The sequence below is a fragment of the Anneissia japonica genome, unplaced genomic scaffold (genome assembly GCF_011630105.1).
Source record: "Anneissia japonica isolate Jap-2015-1 unplaced genomic scaffold, ASM1163010v1 scaffold6788_len1366326_cov149, whole genome shotgun sequence".
Lineage (NCBI taxonomy): Eukaryota > Metazoa > Echinodermata > Crinoidea > Comatulida > Comatulidae > Anneissia > Anneissia japonica.
Window position 1 is genome coordinate 1,342,110 of NW_022692324.1, and position 5,834 is coordinate 1,347,943.

General features: G+C 31.0%; 1 long non-coding RNA gene across 1 annotated transcript; it reads right to left on the reverse strand.

The window, feature by feature from the left end:
- Positions 1-3,364: 3,364 nt before the first annotated feature.
- Positions 3,365-5,516, reverse strand: LOC117100254. The gene is made up of 3 exons (XR_004444106.1): positions 5,178-5,516; positions 4,207-4,326; positions 3,365-3,529 (listed from the first exon to the last, which is right to left on the reverse strand). It is a non-coding gene; the product is annotated as an uncharacterized LOC117100254 (long non-coding RNA).
- Between the last annotated feature and the right edge of the window lie 318 nt (positions 5,517-5,834).

The window sequence follows — 5,834 nt, forward strand, 5'->3', positions numbered from 1 at the left end:
TATTTATGTAAAAAATTAAAATCCAATTCGGCTTTGTTCAAACGAAGAGTAATCTTTTCATATTTTCTTAATAAAGAAACTGGTAATCTTCTTGAACTGAAATCCTTGATAATAGAACCAAATGGACGTAAGTTGACAAAAAATACAACGCATTTTAAAAATAACACAAAAGATTTAATGGCAGACATGTTTCGGGTTACCTTCAACCCATCAACAGTTAACAAAAAACACAACAGAAATGAACCAAATACTTTTCATGTAGACTATATGTATATAGGTAATTATAGAAATTGTAGAATATATAATCAGACATTGATTTATTTGACAAAAGGGTGTGAAGCTATAGTTAAATGCAAGGTAACAAGTGCTTGCATAATAACTATTGCTTACGTGTATATTTAAATAAGCTTTAAGTTAACATGATTTGCAAATTAAGATCAGGATTGTTCCATTTTATGTAAAGGGATTCTTTGATTTTCAATTTGATTTCATTGTTATCAATATCCAGTATAGAGAAACATTTCTTGTCAGACAACCTTTTACATTTACTGTTTGCGTTAAGGTGTTTAAGTACTTATATTTACTTACAATTTTATATTTAACGATGTTCATATCTTATTGGTTATTCTTACGATAAAATTATCTTGTAACTTGAATGTAGTTGATAACTGTGATTGCTTGTTATTTCCTCTATGTTTGTAAGATAGTATTTCTGTGTATGAAGTTTACAATTCACAAAGTTTTCCATGACTATTTTAGTATATGTTTGTTTAGTATTATTGTGTAGGCCTATACTGTAAATAAATAAAAAAAAAAACTGTGTTGAACCCATATTCAATTTGTAAACATTTTATTTTTACTGGTATTCGATTTGTTAGGTGATTGCGCAGTGCAAGCTACAACGCCAATTATGTGAGGTTATATAGATGTGTGTGAATGAACGCGTGTGCTGTTGTGTTATTACAATTATAAAATTAGTAATTTTGTTAAGATGCATGAAATTGAAATTTATCTAAGCTGGAAGTGCGCTCTCACTAATTTTCACGAACTCCTGCTTGCAACAAATAGGCGGTTCACCGCCTATATAAACACACTCATATGACTGTATATTAATATAATTATTATAATTATAATAATTATAATTATTGTTACCATAATTTTTTTTCTATTAAACATAATCAGTACTGTCACAAATCGAAACTGCTATAAACTATTAGGCCTATATCAAAAGTATTGAATAGGCCTACAGTAGGCCTATTATTATTATTCCTCTTATTATTATTATTATTATTATTATTATTATTATTTATTATTATTATTTATTATTATTATTATTATTATTATTATTATTATTATTATTATTATTATTACGCCTATTACGATTATTAGTAACCATCACCATCATTTTTTTTATCATCTTTACTATCATTTAAATCATAAGTGTAAATGTCATTGTAATTGCGGTTACTATTACATACTAATCGTTAGTCTTAGTTGTTGATATTGTTATTATTTTTGTTATTACCATCTTCATCACTAATAAAAAAAAAATTCAAAACTGGGTCTGTAAATAAATCTTATCGTCTATAAATGGAATATTATTAAAACATGACTATTTCCTCTTTTATTTATAATTTCAAACATCTCCATTCTATTTCAAAAACGTTATTAATAACAATTGCATTTGAATATCTATGTGATCACAAGTAATAGGAAAAATAACGTACGATAAAAACGATTACACAGCTGGAAGTATATATAGCACAAATCATATTGTCAGTTACGTTATACTCGGGGTATAGACTGCGACATTCTTCGATACTCAGCAGAAAAACACTTCTATCTTGCAGATTGGTACCTTGTAAAAATAATGCAATGTTTAGGGCGAATCCCATGAGTGATACAGCTATCGACGTATTGAAGTAAATTTTATGGAGTAATGTTACCAATACATCTTACTGGTATGCTACCGTACTTCAAATGGAGCGACGAGTAAAGCAATGTGCAAAATTTCATTTTCAATAAACTAAAGAGTATTCGTCAATTATGGTGAAATATATGCAATCTGAGAAACTTGCGCATGCGTAAGTTGTTTGTTTGTTAACCCTTTGGAAAATACCACACAGTGAACACAATGTGAAAAACTATGTGTTCATATAGTGTACACATACTGCACCACAGTGTGTGCACTGTGTGTTCACAGTGTGTACACTGTGTGTTTACAGTGTGTATACTGTGTGAATAACTCATTGACTATATGAAATTGGAGAGGTTTTCACACTGTAAACTGTGTGAAACACAGTGTTTACACACAGTCACCACACAATAAACACAATGTCGCCATAGTGTAGCCACGCAATTAACACACTGTCCGCACACAGTAAACACAGTGTTTCCATAGTGACACCAAACATAAACATAGTGTCACCACACAAAAATCACACTGTCCCCATAGTGTAGCCACACAATTATCACACTGTCCCCACACAGTGAACATAGTGTTTCTATAGTGTCACCACACAATAAACACAGTGTGTTTACAGTGTGTTCACTCTGTGGACTATGTGAAATTGGTGAGGTTTTCACAGTGTGAAACACAGGAAACACATCGTTGTCACAACTTGCTAACATTCAGTAAACACAGTGTTAACACATTTTTCACACACTGTTCCCATAGTGTACCACACAATAAACAAACTATCTATATAATGTCACTAAACACAGTGTCCTTATAGAGTAAACATAGTGTCACCCAACAATAAACACAGTGTGTTTACTCTGTTGACTATGTGAAATTGGTGAGGTTTTCACAGTAAACACATTGTTGTCAAATCTTGCCAACATACAGTAAACACAGTGTTAACACATACTTTACATGTGTTATTGGTGAAGTTTACACAAAACTGTTTGTTCTACAGAGATTCAGTGTCACCACGCAGTAAAATCATCACATGCACAATCTCAAAGTTCTCACCTTCATCCTGCAAGGTACAACAAAAATAAAATATTAACAGTTTTAAAATTGATAAAATAAACATTTATTAAACTAACTTTTAAGTACATATATAAGCACTATCGTAAGATTATTGCATAATAGTCAGACGAATTATGTATGTGTTATAACATTTTTAAGTTAAAAACATACATTAGACAAATGTATACAGTAACTGTTTTCACCCTAAACACTAAATTAGTCAAGGATTTTAATAGTTAAGTTAATGTAGCAATGAGTTTACATTTTTTAATTGTTTTTATTGCATATAGACGAACAGTTACTTAGGTGGTAAAGCATGCTGCAGCTCATCTGTACGATATGAAATAAACTTTAAAAAAAATTAAATTACAACACTAAGTTACCTTTAGCAAAGATAATTACAATTACAATTTAAAATTAAAAAATTACTGCACATTAAGCGCCTGTTGTAAACATTAGCTGCTGTATCCATTCCCTTTGACATGGAACGCCTTGTATCTTCACATATATTAGTCATCTTGGTTTTTACAGCTGCTGACTGGATATCTGGTTATTCTGAAATTATATAAATATATAGTGTCACAAAACTTCGGAAATATGAAAAGTAGGCCTATCTATTTAAATGAGAATTACATTGTTCCTTTAAATTTCTAGGTTCGAGTAGAACTGTATATGCAGTAATAATTTTGAAAATGACATGTTCGAAAGACAATTAGATTCATAAATTGTGAACTTTAATTGCTAAACCCAGAGTACACCATGAGACTCATGTCATCATGACAACACAAACTTGAGTAGTGACATGTAATAGCAAATATCACGCAACATAATGCTGCAATAACAGTGGCCTGCTAGCTTCATTATTTTAATGGTGTTAATTTGGGACTGTAGGTTTCATTATTGCTGACAATACCGTATTCTAATGTTTAATATGTAGATATGAAACACTAATTTACTTACTGTAATTGAATCGTGGAGCAATGAGGTATACATAAACTTTTTAACGGTCTTGGGGTAAATGTCAAATTTTGTTTACAACTGTTGGATAGTACATTGCTTGTATTTTTAGTAATTCAACATGGTAATATTAAGTATTTTCAAAAATCAACGGTCGTAAAGCAGACAATTTACTATAATGCAATATACTTACTGTAATACATTTGCTGTTGTCTTAAATTAAAACACAAATGGATTATTTAAATCTCAAAAAAATTAATAGAAAATTAATTTACCAAATATTGCAGATACTGTATATATTTTGTTTGTCATTGCAGCACATACCAGTCTACTTGCATGTTGGCTTTTTTTAAGCTGCATAATAGTCCTTTGAGACAAAATGTATCTAGTGCAACCTGAAAATAAAGAAAGTTCTTAAATTAGTAAACGAATGTTCTTTATACCTAGTCTTTCAAATACAATGTATTTTGGCAGCCAAAAATACATGGTAACTGATTTTATTATATACATTTTTAACTTCTTATTTAAATCAAACAGAGTATTTTAAAACAAACCCTAATTTGCAAGTAGATTTATTATATTCATAGTTTATAAACTAAACAAATAAAACTAACAATCAAGAAAATTAATCACACGAAAATCAAGCTTGCCTGATGTCGAGTAATTTCGACCCAGGCCAGACTTTTAACGCTAAAAATGCAATTCATATAGCAAGGCATACATAGAATGTACAGTGCTAGATAATGTTTAGTAGGCATTTATGCTATATTACTAGGAATAGGCTAGTAGTACTGTTTTAGGAAGGCTAATCGAGCCTAAAACAACTTTAATTGTTGGTGCAACTATATTTTTTGATTCTTACCAAATGAAGATAACATTTTATGTTTTGTTTTTATACATTTAGACCTATGTTACATAACAAAAGATTGAATAAAAAAAATAATAATAAATAAATAAAAACGAATTAAAAAGCGTAATTGCCCGTCATAATCATTAATTCCACAATCGAGTTAACGGCCGTTTCAACCAGACCATTTAGGAGGTCAAGCCTAGGCCTAAGTCAAACGGTCGTAGCCTATAGGCCTCCTAGGCCTAGCCAGAGTATATGTTTTCTGTTTATTTAAGTAGTGGGTGGGTTATGGATTGGAACACTATTGATTGTTAGTACCAGCAGCAGGCCTATGGACAACCTAGCTAAAGTGAATATATTCAAATAAATAATAAGAAAAGTGCAATTTCGAATTACCTATATAAATAGCAACGGCAACACTTGAATACAGTAGTACGCCATTCAGCCATTTTTTCTTGGAGGGTTCTTGTTAACTTTGGGTCTCCAAATTCTCCATCTCAATCTTTCGGTTGGTCTCGAACATTATTTTATCTGGAACCATTGAATTGTCCAGGATACTTGTCTCATTTGTCTCCGTCCAGTGGAGTAGAACCCATGCACATTTTCGTTTTGCGAAATTAATTTAACGAATCCAATTTAACACAACGCTTGCTGTAATCGACGATGAAACAATGAATCCCAGCTTGAATTTGAAATATGATCTTCCCTCTTCCTCACACCATCCTGGTGCAACCAATGATCGGGCCAGACGAGCTGCATGTGACCTGATTTTCCAACGTCTCCACCATGAACCCATGGGGTTTCACAAAGAATAGTGGCAAGACCGTGATCACTATGTGGTGATAATACGATTTTATCCTAGTGATACCTAGGGAGATGTACAACTGAAAAACTATTTTTTACATTTTCCTGTTAATACTCTGATAAACTGCGAGGTATAGGCCTATATAATATAAATATTATTATATTATATAACTATATATATATATATATATATATATGTGTGTGTGTGTGCATATGGGCCTATATATACATATATATATACACACACAT